This window comes from Emydura macquarii, unplaced genomic scaffold (assembly GCF_026122565.2).
Source record: "Emydura macquarii macquarii isolate MOO-44397 ecotype Brisbane River unplaced genomic scaffold, CSIRO-AGI_Emac_v2 contig_2897, whole genome shotgun sequence".
NCBI lineage: Eukaryota > Metazoa > Chordata > Testudines > Chelidae > Emydura > Emydura macquarii.
Genome location: NW_027133034.1, coordinates 40,833,945 through 40,856,775, shown reverse-complemented (window position 1 = coordinate 40,856,775; position 22,831 = coordinate 40,833,945). Strand labels below are relative to the sequence as shown.

Sequence of the window (22,831 nt, the reverse complement as noted above, 5' to 3'; positions counted from 1 at the left end):
GAAAAATCAGGAATACATCTTAGGCACCAATGCTGAGCACCATTCATTTACAATACGAACTTAACTGAAATGAACCCAGTAGACTCAGATTAGTTCCTAGTGAGCCACAAACCATATTCTAGTGAGCATCAGTTTATGGCGACCATCACCCAATTCCACACTTAATCTAACAATAGTTCTACTTGCTGCTTTAAAGCATAATAAACCATCAACTCTACTTTCAGATATTTACTTCTTTCAGTCTAAAGAAGTAGGTTGTAGGTTGCAGTTGAAATTAGCAGTAGAAAACGCCTCAGTAAAAAGAAACTTGCATTTTGGCTGTGTGCACTATACTTGACCTGTGGATAAATACAGGACACTATATTTCAAAGTCACGATTCTCCAGCCCTTCCTTCTCCCTCAGGGTCTGGCACAAAATCTCCTGCTGTGGACAATTAGGGTCTTATCCATTTTTCCAGGGTGGGGGAGGGAAAGAGAGTTTGTTTCCTGGTTTCAGTGAACTGGGAAGGATACACAAATCTGCTCAGTGATTTACTGTATACTCTGGCATGTCGGTGAGTTAAACAGTTGTAGAATTAAGATTGTAATGATAAGACTTGGTGGCTGAAAATCAAAAACAAAATACAGAAGTGGCATGGTCCACAATGACTGATGGCTGTCACTGCAGGCACTGCTATGTGGAGGTGCTGAGTACTACCGACACAGGGCCAATTAGGTGTTATAGAGAAGATCCTGGAAAAAAAGCTGCTGCACGATGCTCATACCACGCAGAATAACAGGGTAAATCAGATTCCATAATTCACAGGAAAATCCTGGTCACCTATACAACTTTTAACACATGGTGAGGGACTTAGGAGCATCAGTGGAAGACTCCAGCTGCTCGTGGGTAGAGACCAATTCCTTTAGCATATGAGGAATAGACACTCAATCACCTGTTTGAGGGTAAATGTTCACAGGTTAGCAACTACTTCCTGTGTAAACCGTTGCCAGCTACAGTGATATATGGTGCATGGCCAGAAGCACAAGCCAATTGTTTTCCAGAACTGCATTATCAGGAAATGTGGACAAACTAGTAGACTCAATTGTCCCCTCAGTTGCACATTTTATATACAAACTGCTATCAGGTCCCATTACATGTATGGTATCAGTTTGTTGAAGTACAACCAGCTGTTGTGGTTCCCAATATAGTGCAAGTTGCATTATGCTGGTGTCATTGACAAGCTTTTCCTGTGTGCAGTGCACTATGGGCAGCTACTCTGCTCATCTGGGAACAGTAATTTCCTTCCATTGCATAATTTGTGTGCAATACATGTCTCTCTCTTGGGGGCATAGCACAATGCAGGCTGTAAAGCAAGTATGTGATGGTCCATCTGTGATGGTCCAGATGAGAAATGAATGCCATACAGCCAGATCACTTGCTGCACAAACGCATCTTTGGGGATGAGGAGCTAGGACACATATACTCTCCATCCATGCCCTGCTCACTTACCACCTCACATAATCTTGCTCTCCTGCAAGCATTTTCTCCTGTGAGGGGTGCAGAGATAGCTGTGCAGCCTATTAATGAATGCAATGGGCTTTACACTCCACACATTTCAACTGACTAGCTATAGGAAGTACAGCTGCTTACAAGTAATGGTCTCCATTGCTATATAATCAGGTACCCAGTTGAGGCTATAATTGGGAAAATATAACAGGGATACCAAGTGCTCAGATATCATGGTGATGAGCATAGTATAAATGCCTAGAAAGATAAACTATAATAGCAAGCAGTGTTTTAATAAAATGCTCAGAAGTCTTCCAGAGAATCAATCTAAGTTTAGTTGAGGAGTGTGTATAATATGCACCCTTTTCATACACTGATGCTTACATATGACAATGCTGAAGTTATGAGAGTAGGCATGATGCACAAGCACTCTCTCCATCTTTGTTTCTCCACTCCCAGACAGGGCAGCAGCAGCCTTCTTTTCGTTCTCTTTTCCCTTCTCCTCCTTTTCAAAAGAATCCTTTCAAATTGACACAGCAAATAGAGTTTTTATGGAGGTGGACCCCTTGCCTGCCATACTTCTGTTTTCTAATAGCCCTGTTTATTTAAGTTAGAATAAACCCATTGAAATCAGGTTGACAACAGGTTTTTTTGTAATCTTGAGTTATTTATAGATAAAATGATTTACATGTTTGTGAGCTATCTGCTGTGAGCACAGTATTACTGCAGGTTTTTCTTTGGGGATTACAACACCATTTAAGTTTATTTTCTTGTTTTCTACATCATGTTGTGATCTCCTAAAGGAAACAATTTCTTTCTCCTTGAGATAAAATGCAACTTTTGGCTACATGTTTTTAATAGAGTAATGTAGTTTATCAACTAGTTTTGTTCAATCTAGGATTGGAGTTTGTATATGGAGAGTATATGTCAAAAATCACACACACTAAAAGGCTCAGTAACTTTTTCTTTTATGATATAAGAAATCCAGAAGCTCTTTACACAAATATCTTGGTATTCCTGTAGCACTGAATCTTCACACGCTGGGCTGGATTCTGTTCTCACACTACCATAAATCAGGATGAACTCTACTGATGTCAACAGAATTACACCGGTGAATAAAATGGTGTGAGATCAGAATCAGGCACATATGTTACAGTAACAAATTAGTATGCAAAGACACTCTGCTTAAGTAAAATGGTTGCATCACAGGCCAGCTCTGCTAGGAAATTATCATGTCTGAATTTGGCCCCTTGTCTTAATTTTAGCTCATTGAGTCTAGGTATTGCCACACACAGAGGTGGGCATGTACATTGGAAAACACAATATCAGCTTTGGAACCTATCTTCTATAATCAAGAATTGGGCTTCTAAATAGTTATCTAACAGCCAAGGAAGTTTGTTAGAAAATAGGTTTTGAAAAAGTGATAAATGGAGAGACAAAAGACTATGATGACTCCAAACAGCAATAGGATTGTGATGACTCATTACTGGCTGAAGTGTTAACCCCTAGAGCAACTGCTAGTCTGCAGAGAACTCCATAACCTCCAGAGTACAGGAAAGGAAAGTACCACCTAAGATCAGAATGGACCAGGCTCAGGGTACAGTTGCATCTGTGCTGCTGTAGTGCTTCAGTAGACACTACCTGCATTACAGAAAGGGTTCTCCCATCAGCGTAGGTAATCCACCTCCCTGGGAGGTGGTAGCTTGCTACTGGAAGAATTCTTCTGTTGACCTAGCACCATTTATACTGGGGATAAGGTCGACTTAACTATACCACTCAGAGGTATGGATTTTTCACACCCCTGAGAGACGTAGCAGTGCTGAAGTAAACTCCCCGTGAAGACCAGCCCTCGGATAGAGATGAAGGCTGCTTAAAAACATGAACAGCAGACCAGACACAGCTGTCTGGGAGCTGATTTCAGACAGAAGACAGGTCAGCTTAAGATCTGGGACTGAGGGCGTGTCTACACTGCATATAGGAGCAAGACTCCCAGTCTGGGTAGACAGATTCATACTAGTGGGCTTGAGCTAGCTCACTAAAAATAGCAGTGTAGATGTTGTGGCATCGGCAGAGGCTCGGGCTAGCCACCTGAACGTGGACCCAGCCAAATCCTGGGGTGTGAGCTTAGGTAGCTAGCCTGTGCCTCCACCAGTGCCACAATGTCCATGCTGCTTTTTTTTTTTTTTTTTTTTTTTAGTGCTCTACTTTGAGTCCTGCTAGTGTGAGTGTTTACCTGGACTGGGAGGCTCACTCCCAGTGGCATTGAAGACATATCCAGAAATGCTGAAAGTCGGTCCTAGAAGCAGCCGTCTCCCAAATATCCCAAATATCCTTGGACTGACACGGCTGCCACTACACTGTATGTAAGTGTCAGATTCTCAGTTTGGTAATGTAGGAATAATTTCTTCCCCACTTTAGGACTCTTCTACACTGTTGGAGTGATGTAAAAGGGCCTGAGTGTAAATGAGAATCTGGACCATAATATCTATGCCTAGAGTTATGTATATCATTATATAACTATACCATATTTTTTGAACTTAATATCATATCCATACAATATATAGGCTCATAAGAATGAGGCAAGGATTGTGTATCAATCAAAATTTTGAACTGCTTAACTCTTGATGGATTGTGTCACAACTTTAATGTCATCTGAACTTAGTTTTAATGACCTTTTATGGTACTTTTTCCAAAAGAGGAAAAAAATCCTCACTCAAAATGTTTGAATGTAGTCATAATAGATAATAATGGCTCTTAAGGAAACAGTGCAGGTGCAAGCAAATCTACACTCTTGGAAAGCCATATGACTAGGGCTAGGTACTTCCCTTAGGCCTATCCTTCAGCATTTGGACTGAATACATGGTTACTTCCCCATCACAGATCCTTCTACAGTTATTTCAGCAAATACTGTTTGCCCCTGATAGATTCAATTTCTGTAAATATTTTCATATGAAATTTGTCTGTCATCCATGTCTTTATTATATAAATAAAAAAAGATTGCAACAAAAATTAATTAAAAGAAGTGTGCCTAGTGTAACCATGTCTTTTGAAGGCCTTATTTAGGGAGTTTTTCAATCATGTTTTGTCAGAGCTCCCATAGTCTAAAAACTGCAGACCTTCCTATGCTGGGTGGACATTCAAGCTGTTGTAGACATTTGTAAGATAAAGTGTTTGCTCCTATGTTTTTTACCCAAATGCCCTCCTCTGGCCACTGTTGTGTAGTGTGGTTTTTGTTTGCAGACTGTCATAATTCTGGCATTCTGTCAGTATAAAATATATCACTATTACACCCTATATTGGAGATGTTTTTTTGGTGGTGGGGCACTCTATGATAGGCCCTTTTGGCTCCCTTTAGTATCGTTGTTACTTTTTTAGAAATACAAAAATCAATTAGATGACAATGCAGACAAATAATTTTCCAACCTTCTTTTAAAAAATATTGTTGCAGCTTTTCATAGAATCATAGAATATTAGAGTTGGAAGGGACCTCAGAAGGTCATCTAGTCCAACCCCCTGCTCAAAGCAGGACTAACCTCAGCTATATCATCCCAGCCAGGGCTTTGTCAAGCCTCAGCTTAAAAACCTCTAAAGATGGAGATTCCACCACCTCTCTAGGTAACCCATTCCAGTGCTTCACCACCCTCCTAGTGAAAAACTTTTTCCTAATGTCCAACCTAGACCTCCCCCACTGCAACTTGAGACCGTTGCTCCTTGTTCTGTCATCTGCCACCACCGAGAACAGCCTAGCCCCATCCTCCCTGGAACCCCCTTTCAGGTAGTTAAAGGCCGCTATCAAATCCCCCTCATTCTTCTCTTTTGCAAACTAAACAAGCCCAGTTCCCTCAGCCTCTCTCCTCATAAGTCATGTGCTCCAGCCTCCTAATCATTTTTGTTGCCCTCCGCTGTACTCTCTCCAACTTGTCCACATCCTTTTTGTAGTGGGGGGCCCAAAACTGGACACAATATTCTAAATGCGGCCTCACCAATGCCGAATAGAGGGGAATAATCACTTCCCGTGACCTACTGGCAATGCCCCTCCTAATGCAGCCCAATATGCTATTAGCCTTCTTGACAACCAGGGCACACTGCTGACTCATATCCAGCTTTTTATCCACCGTTACCCCCAGGTTCTTTTCTGCAGAGCTGCTGCCTAGCTCATCGGTCCCCAGTCTGTAGCTGTGCATGGGATTCTTCCTTCCTAAGTGGAGGACTCTGCACTTTTCTTTGTTGAACCTCATTAGATTTCTTTTACATATAGGAATCAAAAAGGTATCTTATAGCAGATAAATCTGTTTCATGACACTTACTTTATTACAATTTGAGCTAACTGGAAGCTTCGGGAGAAGACCATTCCCTGGCATCCTGAGTGTCAGCTAGTACATTTTGTTGTTGTCCTGGAAAATGTTAAAAAGAAAGTAATTTTTCTTATTTATAAATTCTACAATTCAAAATTAATTCCATTTTTAAAAGCAAGGCACAAAATGAATGGAAGTTAGTTATTACACTTTAAAAGCTTTTATGACACTTAACACAAAAACTTCAGGGCCTCAACCAAAAAACTCTAGAAAATGTTTGAGAGAACAATCCTACATTATCAGAGAAATGAACTGTAAGACATAAGTATTTTCTCTCACACACATAAGTTTCCTGCACATGATTCTTAGAAAGAACCTCATAATTCAGGTTTTCCCTCAAGAAGACATGCACAACTAAGTCCCGTATCTAAACAATTTACAGCTGTGAAATCATGAGGCTATGGTTGGCCTACCTGATTTGGATATTTTGAGAAAATGAAGCAACCTATTAATATGTTAAGCTTAGAAAAACAGTAACCTCTTTAGAACACATAATACATGTCCTTCCAATTCACATCTGTGCAGTGGCATTAAGGGCTATTTGAAGATGACATGTTTTAAGTAGTATTTAAGGCTCCAATTCAGGAAAGCATCCTTATTCAAGAAGGGCACTTAAGAACATTCTTAACTTTAACCATGTGTTTAACTCCTTTTGAAGACATGGGGACTAAGCAGATGCATAAAGTGTACTTAAGTGATTTTCTAATTTGACACTTAAAAATTTAGGGCCCGACTCTACAGGAGTTGTTGGGAGCTGAGCGATTTCACTGACTTCAATGGATGCTGAACCCCCTAGCTTTTTGCAGATTAGGGACATAAAATGACAGACAATGGGTTACAGAGTACAATAATTAATGGGTTCCCAGCTCTTATAGTATTTTTCCTCCCTAAATATCAGAACACTTTAGACAAGAAGTAAGTATTGTTATCCCTTCTTTTACAGATGAGAAAATTGAATCCTATCCTAAAATCACTCAGCTAGTGAGCCAATCAGAGCGCAGATACTCCAAGAGGAAAATAGGGGGTCAAAGAACAAACAAGTAAATTAGCTGATTGTATACAAAGCTATTGTACTATAAATGTGTATTGAGTAAGATAGCTTATGAAAGCTTGCGTGACCGCCTCTCCCCTCCCAGGGTACTCGAGAATACTCAACTCTCACTTGTTTCCTGGGTACCTTACTTCATTAAGGATAATGGAGACTCTGGGGGTCCCAGCTGAGATGAAGCATTAGGGGTAAATGGTGGTGGTGCCTCCACCTGGACAGGCACTGTATACACCTGTGTGTCTACCTCAAAGTTGTCATAACTCTACCAGATCAGTATGTTGTGCTGCAATAGTTCAGTTAATGACTGCAGCTTTCAACGGCAACATAAACCTAACCAACATTCCTAGCATTTTACACAGATCCATTCCATCCTCGAGTGTGTACTCTCTCTTGAGTTTATAGTCCTGGTCCCTCTCTTGCTTTGGTGCATTGGGTAAGAAGGAGTTCAGGCCAGCACTTTGTCTGGCAAAGGCAGTCCAGGTGAAACAAGGAGGAGTGAGGCAACTTTATATTGTGACCAGCTAACTTTAGCTGTCAGTAACAGTTGTTATATTATACAGCAATAGCCCCTGATTCTGACCATACCATAAGTTCACCCTTTTATTTTCCTAGACTGAATCTAAGTCTAGATTAGCCACACCGAGTTTAAACACTGTCTCTTCAACCCATCGAGCATAGCTGAGTGGTAACTCACTGTTACCTCAGTCATCTGTGAGCCAAATTTAAATACTTTGCACAACTGACAGTCACTGGCTTCTGCTCTCAAGGCCTAGCTGTGGAGAAGGAGCCCATGAGCTAGGGCTCAGCACTAACCACTGCAGTGTAATTTTAACCCTGGTCATAAGAAGGTAAGAAAGGCCATACTGGGTCAGACAAATGGTCCATCTGGCCCAGTATCCTGTCTTTTGACAGTGGCCAATGCCAGATGCTTCTGAGGGAATTAACATAACAGAGCAATTAACTAGTGATCATCCCCTGTTGTCCAATCCCAGCTTCTAGCAGTCAGAGGCTTAGGGATACCCAGAGCATGGAGTTGCATTCCTGGCTATCCTAGCAAACAGCAATTGATGTACCTATCCTCCATGAAATTACCTAATTCTTTTTTGAATCCAGTTATACTTTTGGCCTGCACAACATCTTCTGGCAATGAGTTCCACGGGTGAATTGTGTGTTATGTAAAAAAGTACCTTCTTATATTTGTTTTAAACCTGCTGCTTATTAATTTCATTGGGTGACCCCTGGTTTGTGTGTTATGTGAAGGGGTAAATAACACTTCCTATTCACTTTCTGCACATCATTCATGATTTTATAGACCTCTACCATATCCCCTTTAGCTCTCTTTTTTCTAAAATGAAAGTTCCATGCTTTTTAATTTCTCCTCCTAAGAAAGCTGCTCCATACCTCTATCATTTCTGTTGCCCTTCTACCTTGTGAAAACTGTCTGTCAATTCCTACCCTCTGTTTCCTATCTTTTAATCAGTTACTGATACATGAGAGGACCTTCCCTCTTATCTTATGACTGCTTACTTTGCTTAAGAGCCTTTGGTGTGGAACTTTGTCAAAGGCCTTGTGAAAGTCCAAGTACACAATATCTACTGGATCACTCTTGTCCACATGTTTGTTGACCCCCACAAAGAATTATTATTGATGAGGCATGATTTTCCCTTTACAAAAACCCTTTTGACTCTTTTCCATTATATTGTGTGTCTGACAATTGTCTTCTTTACTAAAGTTTCAACCAATTTACCTGGTACTGAAGTTTGGATCACTTGTAATTGCCCAGATCACCTATGGAACCTTTTTAAAAAATTGGTGTTACATTAAGTATCCTCCAGTCATCTAGTGCAGAGGCTGATTTAAATGATAGGTTACATACCATAATTAGTAGTTCTCCAATATGAGTTACTTTAGAACTCTTGGGTGAATCCATCTGGTCCTGGTGACTTATGACTGTCTAATTTATCAATTTGTTCCAAAATCTCTATTGATACCTCAATCTGGGACTATTCCTCAGATTTGTCACCTAAAAAGAATGGCTTTTATATGGGACTCTCCCTCACATTCTCTGCAATGAAGACCAATCCAAATAATTCCTTTAGTTTCTCCATAATGCTGTTTCTTTAACCCCAACAATTCAGCACCAGAGCTAAGTCGCAGACTCCAAAGGGAGCAGCAGCTCTCTGTTCCAGCTCCTTACCTACAAAATGGAGCCCACCACACTCTCAGAAGCATCCTCTGACTCAGGAAGCTCAATTCAGTCCCAGAGGGTTCCCACAGATGTAACATAGGATTTGCAGTCCTTCAAGGACTGTCTATCTGTCAAGGAGATCTGTCTAATTAAAATACCTCTGATAGGGTTTAAAGGTTCCTCAAATAGGGGAACTATACATGTAATGTTCTGAGCTTGACAGTCATTATTAGATATGCACAACAGACTGTGCTTATGAATTTATGTATTTGTGTAGATATAAAAATGTGCTTGTAATTTGTGCAGCAATATTCAGCTTCACCTCACAACAGGGAGGTGGTCAGCTCCAAGCCCCTAGTTTTGTGCAACAGAGGAATAATTAAAGCTAATGGGAAAACATTGAAACAACTTAAAACCAAAAAGAAACCCCTAGTCTTGGAAAATGAAGGGCTTGTCTATATTTAAAAAGCTATAGTGGCACAGCTACTCCTCCATAGCATTTCCATGTAGGTACTACCTATGCTGACGGGAGGGATTCTCCCATCGGCGTAGGTAATCCACCTCCCGAAGAGATGGTAGCTAGGTCAACAGAAGAGTTCTTCCATCAACCAAGCGCTGTCTACACAGGAACTTAGGTTGGCTGAACTACACCACTCAGGGGTATGGATTTTTCATACCACAGGCCAATGTAGTTATGTCGACCTAATTTGCTAGTGTAGGCCAGGCCTAAGAAAAGAGGAAATTTCCACCACTATGAATCACCATAATTGGAGAGAAAGAAAAAAGTCTTGCAAACCCTGTTAAAAGAAAAAGGATTTGAAGTGAAAGGTGTCCAGAACTGAGGAATAGTCTCAAAGACAGGGGCTGAGAGCTGCTGTCTTTGAACACTGGATCTCCCTTTATGGCCAGGAGACATGCTGGTAGACTGAGCTAAGGCAATAAATAATTCGTATTAGAAAAGGGATTTTCATCGAATGTGTAAGTTATCTGATGTTGCCTCTTTGTTTATTTCCTGTGTAACTTATGTTTGCTTCCTCTTACTATTTCATCTTTGAATCTGTGGGGTTTTTTTATTAAATAAACCGTTTTCTATTTTTATGGCAAACAGGTCTCTATTGTGCAAACTGTGTGGGGTGTGTGTCCCAAAGTGAACCGATAGCTGAGGGACAGATTTCACTTCTTTGTGGGTGACGAACCAGAACGGAAAAGTCTGAGCGTCTGGTAATTAAGAACTCAGGGTAGATGAATTTGGGGGGGACACAGGATCAGAAGGGTTGTAGGTCACCCTTCAAGGAATAACTAGGCTGTTGGAAGTCACGGTGAGGCCTGTATGCTTGTAGGCTGGCTACTGGTGTCAGGGCTCTGAGCCATAGCAGCACAGCATTAAGACACCAAAGGTTATACATCAGACAGTGACAGAACCCATTACTGGTCTGAGTAACCTCCAAAAGTCACAGCAAGTCAGTGACAGAGACAGGAATAAACCCAAGTCTCCTTAACCTCAGAAATATCTAAATTCAATTTTTCTTTATGTGGAAGCTCCAGCATTTCTTAGAAGTTCTTCAGAAAGACTGTGCATGTATATGTACATATGTGTCTCTGTGTGTGTTTATATATACTTATATAATGTTGCCTGTCTATTGATTGTGTATTAATTATTTTGATTATTTAAGAGTTTCCAATTAACACTTTGAGGTTTGGTAGGATCTCATCCCAAGATCAGGCCCAGTATTATTCAAATTACTGTTCAGTTGGGAACCTTAATGCAACACTCAATTTAGGAAATGTTTTGGATCCAGAAAACGTACCTTACATCATTTTTACAAGCTTTCCTGGCTGTTTCTGAGCCTGCTACAGTTGAACTGACCATCATTTAACAAACTTGGCTTTGTAGGTATAAATTTTTTTTCTGGGACTATTTTTTGTAGTACTCTGTAAAACATTCCTAAAATAGGTTTTCTGTAACAATAGATTGTATATATGGAATACAGGATGGTGTGGTGTACTATAAAGATTTGTAATGGCACTTGTACTCAGTGACCTACATAAGTCACTCATGGCTTTGTCACTCATTTGTAATGTGGCTATCCCAAGTTTAAGTTAATATAATCTTTATACTAGACTACATCATGTGTCCTGTTTGTGTGTTTCAGGAAATATGTAAGGTCCTTCTGTCACTTACTTTACCTAATAGTTTCCACGAGTAAAAATTAAAAGAAAACAAAGAGAAATATTCCTTCTTGTCTGTTGCCTCCTTCCAACTTCTTTTCACTCTCTGCTCCTGCTTAATGCCTCATCTTCTTCTTGCAGGTCCTTCCCATCACTCTCCCTTCAGTTCCTTTTGTCTGTCTTTATGTTAATTTCCTTTATTTTCTTTTCCTCTCTTACTGTAGGTGTCTCAGTAAATGTTTGAATCACATTCCTAGAAGGCTTCCCACAAGGGCAGGGTTGAAGGACAGTGTAGGGGAGCTTACACAGCTATTGCCAGCATTATAGCTGCTCTGCAAATAGAGGTCTTTGGTCTCCAGATTGTTAATCTGATACCTTTTAAAAAAAAAAAAAAAAAAAGAAAGAATTCAAGGCCATGCAAGAACAGCAAAACCACACGACAGCAAGTAAATGTAATTAAAATATTATGGTTGATTGATAAAAATGATTCATATTAAGTTGCTTGACAAGAAAGCAAAGCTGGTTAAGATGTGAGATAACTTTGCTTTCTTCCCTTTTGAAGCAGACCACAGTAAACCATTGTAATTAAAACAGGACTAAAATGAAGCGAAAAGTTTTCCAACTTTTTTTTTTTTCAAGTGTCAGAATTTCAATCAGATGTAACAGAAATACAATAGTAAATGCTCTGGACTGGTTGATTTTAGAACAAAGACACTGGCTACATTTTATATATTGCAATGATCTTGGGAGACTTGTTATTTTTAACAAAACGTTTTGATTCATTCTTGTATGGCATTGTTGTCCCATTGTTCAAGTTCCAGCAATAAAAACTAACAGTGATTCAAGAGCATTCTCTTGTTCGTTTTAGAGTAGTCAGCTACCTATCTTATGTTCTCTTTTCAAGTTCGGTGTTTTTTGTGATTTCAATAATATATCATTGTAAGCATTCCACTTACAGCCATAGCACTCCTTTCATCAGGGCATGGAACTGAAAAGGTCTTCCACTCTAGTTCCCCCTTTTGTCAGCCCGTCTGGTTCTCTTCTGGGTGACGAAGCCCCCCAGGTAGGTCCCTTCTCAGGTAACAAAAGCCCAATTAAACAACCAAACAAAACATCCAATCAACCCTGCTGTGTCTTACATATGATACTCCTTTTAGTGCACCCCAGAATTATAATAGCCTTTTTCACAGCTGCATCACATTGTTGGTTCATATTTAATTTGTAATCAACAATACCCCAGATCCCTTTCATCAGTACTACTGTCTTGCCAGTTATTCCCCATTCTGTATTTGTGAAAATTTTCCCTTCCTAAGTGTAGTACTTTGCGCTTGTAATTACTAAATTTCATCCTGTTAATTTCAGATCAATTCTCCAATTTGCCAAAGTCATTTTGCATTCTAAATCTGTCTTCTAAAGTGTTTGTGACCCCGTCCAGTGTGGTGTCCTCCACAAAATTAAAAAGCATATTCTCCACTCCATTATCTAAGTTATTAATAAAAATGTTGAATAGTTATAGACCCAGGACAGACCCCTGTGGGACCCTACTTAAATATGCCCTCCCAATTTGACAACAAATCATTGATAACTATTCTTGGAGTGTAGTCTTTCAACCAGTGATCCTCCCAATACAAAAAAAATATTAATACAAGGTGGGATTTAATACATAAGGATTTGACTCATCTAAATAAGTACGGAAACTAAACACTGATCAGCATAATAGCAATGCTTAGCCAGTTCCAAACAGGTTTAGAAAATAGCTAGCTGCAGCAGTAGTTCCACCCCCAAGTATGCAAATATCACACATCAGGCCTCAAAAATTAGAAAATTGCTTTTTGTTTTTAAATCTCATGACTTTTAAGATAACATTTTGGATTAATTTTATTTGTCCTCAGTTTTCTGATCCTTTAAAATCCACTGAAGTCATGTTTCCAACCTTTTCTGTTCAACCATGAGAGTTAGAAACTTAATCTTTAACTTTAATCTTTTAAATGAGAGTGAAAATAATAACATGATTCCAGGAGCTGCAGATTTAAGTCAAACAACGTGTGAGTCATCATACAATTGTGAAATTGGAAATACCATTATTACTAAACTTGATCCTATGTGAAGTCCATAAGAGTTGGATCGCCTTCTCCATTATTTATTTCATTCAAATTCAAATTTGCTTGCTCCCGCCCAATTGAGTTTATAAGAGCAGACAAAGAAGGGACATTTAAATTTGACAATTTCAATATAACTGACAATCTTCTCTCAATTTATTTCTTGTATTTTCTTCCTTTACATCAATAAGTTTTATCCTTTAGAAGAAGATGTTGTATGAGGTGTAAACTTTCTTTGAAGTGTTTAGTTTCAGTCCAGCTGGTTTTGTAATGTGTTTCCTCTTGGTAGTGCAAGTTGTCAGCATGGATCATTTTCTTAAGCTTATGCTGATTAATACAAAGTCAGTGGTTATTAAAATTACCATCAGATCTGTCTTCATAGAGGCCCAAGTTTGCATGTGTAACTAAAATTTTAGAGACAGTGGATGGGTGAGATAATATCTTTTATTGGACCATCTTCTATTGGTGACAGAGACAAGCTTTTTGAGATAAAACTTTGTTGAATGACACTGCAAGGCTTGTGTTGACACAGCTGTTAGATTGTGGCTGACTAGTTACACAATTCAGCTTGAAGTAAGGGACGATCAGGAAGGTGGTATTTGCATATTGCTTCCAATGCAGGAAGTCTCCAACACCAAAACTAGAATGGTTAAATATGTCCATATTGTATATGAATCTCAGAATGGCGTTAAGGTTCTTCTTCAACGATTAGCTGAACAGTTGGCTGTAGCAATCATTCGCCATTTGGTTCATTCCTGTGTGGCTGCAAGGGCTTGATGGGCCAAGAGTTCAACACTGGAACAGACTTGATGAACCCATATAATAGTGGGTCTGCCTCTAGGCTGCCTCCACCCATCGCTGGGTGAAATTTTATCTGGGATGTTACAAGCCATGTGGAGAATGGTGTTCACCAGAATGTTCTCGCATCAAGTCCAAAAAGCCTTCTATGGATAATGGCCCCAGTAGTCTGTAGACTGGAGTGACCAGAAACATCTGCATTACAAATGAAGTCATTCTACTTTATGCCCAATATACGATGTTGGCATTTTGTGTGGAAAGCCTCCAGCTTTGCCCAGTCTGAGAGGCATAGTGCCCATGTTTTGCACCTGTACAACAGTACAGAAAGGATACAGCTCAAATAGATCCTGAACTTTGTTGTCATGATCTGATTATGTTGATTCCATATTCATTGTAAAGGGCTCATGGCAGATACTGCGATGCCAATTGGATGGAGAACCTCCATGTGAGAGTTGGAGAAACTGGTGAGTATAGAACCCAAATAGCAAAATCTGGAGACTGCTTTGACAGTTTCATTATTCAAAGAGATTGGAGTCGCAGGTGGACCTGGTTCTAGATTTTTCAGCTTTGTCTTTGACCACAAAACGTGGAGGCCAACATTAGCTGACTCCTTCTCCATTTGTTGGAGTGCCTCATGAAATCTGTCTGGGCTTTGTACTTGAAGAACAATGTCATCTGCATAGCCAAGGTCTGAGAATGAGAGATCACCGATCTTAATGCCTATGGACCTGACGGAATGCTGCATTATGAAATCCATTGCCCAACAAAAGAATGCAGGGGCCAAGACACAGCCCTGCCTGACATCAGGTACTGATTTAAAAGGTGTCAAGATTCGATTCCCCAGAAGTACACGGGCAATGGTTCCATTACGCATCTCACTAATCAAATCCAGCGGAGTAGTTGGAACACCTATGCCCTTTAAGCCCTTCCATAGCAAGGATGGTCAACTTTATTTAACACAGCCTTAAGATCGATATACGCTATGTGCGTGGGCTTCTTGAACTCATGGGTTTATCTCTGATGACAAGCGGAGGGCCAAAAAGCTTCTAATGTGGACATGTTCTTCAAAAAGCCTGATAGTTGGGGGTGATGCTTCCAGTGTAGAAGAGGCTCTGAATGCACCAGCAGAACATGCACAAACATCTTCCCTTGCATGGACAACAAAATGACCAGCCTATAGCTCTTGCATTCACTGCACAGTAAAGTGAAATCACAATACTGTCCCTTTAAGTGATTGGCAGGGTTCCAGTTCTCTACACCAGATGGAAGACGGCCAGAAGGTATTCCATTACAGGGTCATTAGCACATTTTAGCACCTCTAGGGGAATGCCATCAGCTCCGGCTGAGCATCCTTTTTTCAGTATGCAGATGGCGCACTTCACTTCATCTAATGTTGGCACATCAGTATAAGTGTCCGAAACACAGTGACTGGCAAATTGTCCAGGTCTGAACAAGCAGCTGCTGGAGGGTGATTCAGGGCACTGTTCCACCCAACATGAGAGGATGTCGTCATCCGATTTATATGGAGAGCCATAGCTGTCATTCAGGATGCCATTTGTAGTGACTACCTCTTGACTCTGAGGTTGCGGATTGCATGGAATGTTGGCTTTAAGTCTCCCATGGCTAAGCCAAATTCCACATCATCCTCCACTTGGTTATAATATATCTCGCGATCACAGAGTGCCAGAATGTTGAACTTTTGCTTCAGTTAATTATGAGGGCGCTTAATGCCTCGGTGGCAGGCTGTGGCTTTCAATTTAATTGTCTGGAAGGCCTCCTCTGATAGCCAGGGTCGGTGTGCTGGACACGTATAGCCAATCGTCTGCTCAGCAGATTGGTGGAGGATGAAGGTGAACACAGACTAGGTAACCTTGATGTCATCTGGCAGGTCAGCTAGAGCCAAGAATCTATTGCTGATGTCGATACAAAACCTATTGGCTAAACCTGGCATGCAGAGAAGTGTGTTGATGTCAAATTTCTTCATCATCACAGAGGGCTTACTTGCTCATTGGAGAGTCAATGCCACATGGGCAACCACTAGGTGGTGATCTGTGTTTCCAGCACATTCCGCACCATGATATACTCTGTAGAAGGTGAAGAGATGCCTGTCGTGTGATGATGTGGTCCAACTCCTTCTGATTAACGCCATTGTGAGAGATCCATGACATCTGGTGTATGAGTCACCACTTGAACCATAACCCGAGAATGGAAAGATTCTGAGAGATGCAGAATGTGAGCAAAAATTATTGCTGGGTATAGCCAATGACCTGTTCAAACCCTAATCGCAGGGACCCAGTAACTGCATTTAGGTTGACCAGGATCATGAGATTATCATGTGTAGGGATAGTGTGTACTAGAGATTCCAATTGATTGTAGAAATGATCTTTGACTAAATCAACAGATTCCTCTGTTGGAGCATGGACTATTATGACAGTGAGGTGATCATGCTGATGTTTAAGATGTGCAATGAGTAGTCAAGAAGACCTGGGCGTCCAGGTTATCAAGGACTACTTGGCCTTGCCTCACAGTAGTAATGCTACTTCATGTAAGTGGTTGAGGCCTCCAGAATACAGAAATAATGAATCTTCCACCTCCTGAAAAATACCTAGGTTAAGGTCAGACTAGTGATTTTGTGCAGATCACTGTGCTGCTCAGATGTGAGATTTAGGATAGCACTAGTTGCTTGGCTTATTGTTCTGAGTGAAGTCAGTGTCCATATAGATGAAGACTCATCTGATCTAGCCCAAGTTTTTTGGTTTTCATGACAATGCTGCAGTTGGTTTTTCAACTTCTGTAACTGGCCATACTCTATATCTTGCATTTTGATCTGGGATTGGTGGGTGATGGTAGGGTTTATACCCATGTCATGGCCACTGCTTTGTGGTCAGGTTGCACTTTTTCTGTTAGGGGAACTACTAGCTGTTTAATGTTCAACCCTGGAGTATGCATGCCCAGTGTATGCCCTTGGTACATTGGCAGATAGTTTGGATGGAGAATACTCTCTGGCCAGCAGACCGCTCTGTCATTAGTGTTATTAAATATTATAATGATCTTTGTGCTTAACTGTTGATATAGTGGCCAATAAATACCCTTTTCTTCAGCTTTATCTGCACAGATTGTTGTGGTTTATAGATGTCCTGTGGTGGATGAAGCAAGAAGGTAGACATCTAAGTGCTAGTGGAGGAAGACTTGTGCAAACCTGACTGACTGTGAAATCAAGATTTATTTATTTGATTAGTACATCTTATGCCATAGTGGATTAGGAGGTGAAGAAGGTACTAGCAGAGACCAACTGCATGCAGGAGAATGCAGAACTGCATTTGTAGCTATTGTCAATACAGGATGCAACATGGGGGAGACTTCCTGAGCCTACACACACACACACACACACATTGCCAAAATTTTGGCCCCTTGTAACAACCTAAATTCAGTGGCAATAACATTATTGCTATAATCCCTGGTGTGGTGTCACTTATAGCCTGTATACTTTTGTGCGGAAATGTCTGTGAGTGCAATGACAGGACGACCTATGTGTTGTCCCAGGATGCTGGGAAGAAAGAAAATGGCACAGAAGCCTTCTCATACATCCTGTGGCTGCTCTTAGAGTGTGCTACCATGGTGTCCAAGTATCAAATGGGCATCTTACCACATCTGAGTGATATCCTCAGTTACTCTTTGGAAACATTTTATCCTTTGTCTGGAAAGGGTTTGCATAGGATAGCAAGATAAGGATGACAGTCTCTGCCAGTTCTGTGCTTCCCACAAATGAAAATTAGTATAATGTTATGTATGACTGTGTGGATAAATGTTTGTCTCTTATTGTAAATAACTGTGTTTCAGTACAAACATATAACGGATGTCTAGCTGTCTATAACTCAGTCGCAGTGTCTATGTATTTCTGTCTCCACTAGAGTGTAATTTCACCTCTCTATTTACACTATTACAGTCTCAATTTTATGTCTGTTTTCTAAAAGCAGTTGAATTAGAGTATTTGACATTTCCTCATGCTAATGTACTCTCATAAGAAAGAATCCTGGATCAGGGAGAATATTAATATTTCTATGAAGTACAAGAATGCAATGGGTGTGTCAGAAAGGTAAATGCTGTAAATAGCATCCTGTAAAGTAAACTGTAATTCTGGCTCTGATGCTAGAATTACATGAAGTGTGAATGGGGGTGGTGATCATGATTAGTGGTAATTAGTTATACCATTATTATCTCTTATTTCTCTATTGCTGTAGGTCAGCACCAGGTACTACAGAACATGTTGGAAGAAGAGTTGAACTGAAAAAGAGCTCTGTGACTCATCAGCAGCAGCCACTGCCGGTAGCACCAACGGGCATGGAGAGGGGGATGTATTATTGGAATATGGGACCACACAATCTTATAACTGTTACCCTCCTCCTCCTCCCCCCCCGTATAGTATGGTTTACCACACTCACTTGTTGCCACTTGTGTCGAATTAAATTGTAGACTATTTGAGGCAGGGACCGTGTCTGTCTCTGGTTTGTGCAGTGTCTAGCAGAAAGGGGCCCCGATCCTGTGAGAGACCTCTGAGCATAGTGAAATATGAATAATAATGATGAGCTTCTGTAAGTAGCTGAGAGAGCAGTGACATACCACAGCTATGTTTATATTAGGTAAAAATCTAGATTATTTAGGGCACAAGTGACATCAGAATAGGGCCTTTAATGCCTTAAAAGTTCATTTTGATTCTGGAATATATAGACGGGGCTAGCTAATGGGAACTAATTAATGTGATGAGGTGTACAGTATGCATAGAAAGAACTGCAGCTGTCAGCCAGGGTAGGGAGCAGGGATGCTATGATCTATTACTTCTTTAATTAACTATTGAATTATTTTGAAAATACTGTTAGTTGGATTAATTTCTTTTGGTTTCCTTCTTATGCTCCTGGAGCACAATAGAAAGCTGACTAAAATGAAACCTTTGAGGAGTGTTTCATCATTTGAGATCTAGGTTAAGTTAAAAAAAAATTGAAATGAGTTGACTTATAGTTGATTTGATATTTTAAAAAATTTGTATTTTATTTTATAGCAAGTATGGAATTAGTTTGAATTGTCGATACCTTGATGGGGAAAATAAACATTAAATAGAAGCAAAGTCAATCACATTTGAACATTTGCATTTTTACCATTGAGTATGTTTACTTGAATTATCATCTTGTAGCAGACATCTCTGCTTTGCTTTGATCTCACACTACCAAAGGTATTTTACATGAAGCAATCATTAAAAAAACCCAACACAATTATGACAATTTCTGTAAAGCTCATCAATTAATATAAGGTGCTGGGGCTTTTCATTTTAATTTTAATGTGCTGTAGTGTAGAATTAAAAAATAATGAAGTGTTTTAAAGAATCCTTAGATTTTACTTCCTCCTTGTCTAGCAGCAGGAGATGTGTGCTTGATGTGAAAAATGGGGGGGAAAGGGACTAGATTTCATATCTGGTTGGATGACTTTTAGGTCAAATAAGGTATCAAGTGATGATATTCTGTGGTATTGAGTTTATAGGAATAAAACATTCTGTGAGACTTGTGAGTCATTAATTCAAATGATTGTGTAAATATGGTTTAGTTCACCATCATCTCTTTCAATTATGTTTATGTACAGTTCCCGAATACAACCTCTGCTGCTTTGTGTGAAAAGCCATATGGACTGAGCTAGCATTTTCATGTATACAAACAGTATTTCCTGTGTTGCGAGAAGATGGAGGAAATAGTAGTCCCTTATCAGTAATACGATGGGCCGTAGAAAAGTCCCATTAATTTCAAATTAGTTTTCTGAATAAGTTTACAATTAAATCATTTCCTGAATTCTTCCTAATACTTGCATGTTTTTATAATAAGGATGCATCGCTGATGGGCACTGTGTGGAGAACATAGCACATTAATATGTGACCTTACACAAAATTATCCTTTTTCATTATGAAGTATATTTACAATAGTATAAAAGCTTTTTAAATGGACAGATATGTTTGGTTGATAATCTCACGTGATACACGCATCTGGAAGTAAAAAGAATGTTGCTGGGGTTTTTTTCCTATTAAATATGTGTTTTTAATAAAGTTTGAATAAAATTCCTTGTTTTCTGCTCAAAAGCCCAGTCACATACCTTTTAAAAACATTCAAGCAAATTTGGAGCCCAGTCCTGCTCCCCCTGAAGACAGTGGCTAAACTCCCATGGACTTAGAACTGGATCAGGCCCTTGGATATTATGCGATTGATCAAGTCTAGTGCACACAAAATTCAGTGTATCTGAGTATGTATGGCTTTGATTGGTTCGTGAGTGATTTGCATAGGACACCTAACAATGATCAGATGGTAACATCTTTCTGTTCCTGAAAGTCTGTCTGGGCTTGATCTAAACCAGGCACATAGAAGTAAATGGCTTTGTTTACCAACCTCCACCATTTCTTAAGTGATCAGTCACCTTGATTTGAATAACTTAATGGTGATTAAGAAAATATCAGAACCAAGTCCCTGGTTCAATCCTTATACATTTCAGCCAGGCACTCTCTCAACAGAGCTAGATCAGCTGCTTGAACAATTCCAAAATACGTTCTTTAATAAATGCCTACAATGTAAGAAAATATTCATATATAATGCACTATTAAACATCTAAAATAAGGGGTCTGATTTTTAGTCAGGACTCAATCCAGCCTTTAATACTCTGGGCATGATGACGTCTCTTTAGACACCTACCTGTCTTGTTTGTAAGTGCAGTTAGGTATATAATGGGAGCAGGTGCAGGCATAACTGAATATTGAGGCTGACCCAGTCTGAGTGAGTGTATAATACAATATTTCCAAATTACAGTTGCACAACTACTTGGGGAACAAACAATATAAACTTGCATATACTTTCCATGTATAGAAAAATAATTGCACATAAAATGGTGACATCCTTTATATTTCTATGCTGAAGACAGCATATCTGGCTATCAAGGGAGTATCAAACCCTATGCTGAGTGAAGAGAAGTACAAAAAGTGGGGAGGATGTCTTATGTGACCGTTATGTAGAGATAGAACAGGCATTTTTCTTGTGATGTAAACTGTAGTGCTGGAAGATTGAGAACACCGGTTTCCTGTAGAGTGTAATACACTCTTCTGCATGGCCACTGTACCCAAGATCTTTGGTATAACCTGTGCAGATAAGAAGTGCGGTGGAGGGTCTTTTGCTCATTTGCTGCACCATGAGTAAATTGAGCACATAATCTTGACTTTTCCCAGTGTGGACAATGCTAATAAAGGGATCACATTAATGGCCCATGTAATTCTCCCACGCAGGTGAATAAAGAGATGGAAAGCGCATCCTCACTTCCCTGCACTCACATTGTGGATAGCAACAGGGGGCACAGAGGAAGGAAGGAGTGGCTTTAGTAGAACTCCTATTCCTCATGCAACATAGGTGCAACTGAACCAGCACACTTGGGGATATATGCCACATTAGGCATTGAGGTTAGCACAAGGTCTCAGCTGGAGCAGGGGGAAATCTGGAGGCAGATTGTGACTCCATCTGCTTCATGGGTTGCTCCTGGTGGGGTGCAACACGGTGCTGCCCCATTCACAGAGCTTGTGGCAAAGCCACAAATTTAACCCATAAAGATTTGCTCTAAATTCCATCTTTGTATTCATGCTGTCACCATATATTGTGAATGTGGATATTGCTAGCCAAGACCATTTAAAAAATGTATATACCCTTAGCAAAATCCCCCCTGAATGGACTTATGCAATGTGACAAAAATAGTCACAGTACCAGGCAGCACGATCACTCCTCAGAAGTTACACAGCAAAGTAGAAGATACAGCAGGTAAGGACAAAAGTTGATTTAAAAATAGCCAAAAATACAGCCAATATATATTTCTAAATATGTGTAGAGAAAGCAAGCCCCTTCTGTATTTTATGTTCTGCATTTGGAATGTGCCTGGCAAGCAACTTTGATTACACTGATATAATCCGGCCTCACTTGGGCAATAATTTTCGAGGGATGAACTGAACAATATTTCCACTGTTATGCACAAATCAGATGTGCACATCATTTTCCTCTTAATTATTAGAAATTAATGTCTATTTGTTATGGTCAATACAAACCAAATTCCATTCTTTCCTTCTGTTTGAGATAACTCTCACACAATATTGGACCTTTGGCAGTAATACCATGGTGATGAGCATGGTATAAATATCTACAGAGAGATGCAGACTTTTGTTGGTTTATACATGACAATATAGACAGATGAAATACAGAATCCTCTTCCATGTGTGAGCTCTTTAAAATAATCTCTCACTTAAAGGATCCCTGATGACTGAGCAAATGGTCTGTCTGTTTTTGTTTATAGTGCTTATGAAAGGAATCAGATCAACAGCCGTGGAAATTAAAGCCCTCTCAGTTTATATAGGAAATAATCATACTGCTGCTTTGCACGACTAGCTCTTTCATAGCAGGTTAACATTTGATTCTCTCTCTTTGGTAGAGGAAAACCTGGAATGTTTCCTTGACCCCATCATCTGAGAGAGTATTAGTGCTTCAAACACAACAGACATTGACTCTTTGTATTTTGGGACATCAACAAATTATGAATGCGCTGCTTGTGTTGAAAGAATTTTTTCTTGTTAGGCTGCAAATCTAAATTATTTGTGGATGTAATGCACTGGTGGAGGCTTTTTATATG

General features: G+C 39.8%; 1 long non-coding RNA gene across 1 annotated transcript in view; it reads left to right on the top strand.

Annotated features, from left to right (window-relative positions):
- Positions 1-20,247, top strand: part of LOC137166936 (uncharacterized) — a 29,388-nt gene extending 9,141 nt beyond the window's left edge. Inside the window, exons 2-3 of the long non-coding RNA XR_010923886.1 lie at positions 3,684-3,849; positions 18,385-20,247. This is a non-coding gene — a long non-coding RNA (uncharacterized lncRNA). The remainder of the gene's footprint in view (positions 1-3,683; positions 3,850-18,384) is intronic.
- Positions 20,248-22,831: the final 2,584 nt, after the last annotated feature.